The sequence below is a fragment of the Anneissia japonica genome, unplaced genomic scaffold (genome assembly GCF_011630105.1).
Source record: "Anneissia japonica isolate Jap-2015-1 unplaced genomic scaffold, ASM1163010v1 scaffold72539_len1535_cov169, whole genome shotgun sequence".
In the NCBI taxonomy this organism is placed as follows: domain Eukaryota; kingdom Metazoa; phylum Echinodermata; class Crinoidea; order Comatulida; family Comatulidae; genus Anneissia; species Anneissia japonica.
In genome coordinates this window covers 925-1,535 of record NW_022686644.1, presented here as the reverse complement: position 1 = coordinate 1,535, position 611 = coordinate 925, and the positions used below count along the sequence as shown (strand labels likewise).

At 37.2% G+C, this 611-nt stretch overlaps 1 non-coding gene across 1 annotated transcript; it reads right to left on the bottom strand.

The window, feature by feature from the left end:
• Positions 1 to 285: 285 nt before the first annotated feature.
• Positions 286 to 358, bottom strand: Trnap-ugg. Its single transcript has one exon. It is a non-coding gene; the product is annotated as a tRNA-Pro (tRNA).
• Positions 359 to 611: the final 253 nt, after the last annotated feature.

Below are 611 nucleotides of genomic sequence, written 5' to 3'. Positions count from 1 at the left end.
TCCAGAATGAGAAAAATAATAAAAAATAAGAGACTTGTGGCAAGTCTATATTACACATTGCTACGTCTCAAAAGGGCGTTCGGCCAGATAAATCTGGCAATACGGCTAGGAATACTGTCGTATATTATATATGAAGGAAGTTAGCCCTTAACACTGTTGAATAAATATAATATAAATGATCAAAGGTACATATACAGTGTTTGATAAGGAAATGATGGAACATCGTAGGCTACCCTGTAGCTTTTCAACGAATAAAATCCTATAAAAAGTAATTGTTTAATAAAATGCCTCCGACAGGATTCGAATTTGCGACCTCTCGCTGCCAAGGCGAGCGTCATAACCACTAGACCACGAAGGCTTCATGGTTGAACAGGTCCAAATAACCGTCGAGAACATTGTATTACACATTACTACGCCTCAAGAGGGCGTTCGGCCAGATAAATCTGGCAATATGGCTAGGAATACTGTCGTATATTATATATGAAGGAAGGTAGCTATTAACACTGTTGAATAAATATAATATAAATGATCAAAGGTACATATACAGTGTTTGATAAGGACATGATGGAACATCGTAGGCTACCCTGTAGCTTTTCAACGAATAAAATCCT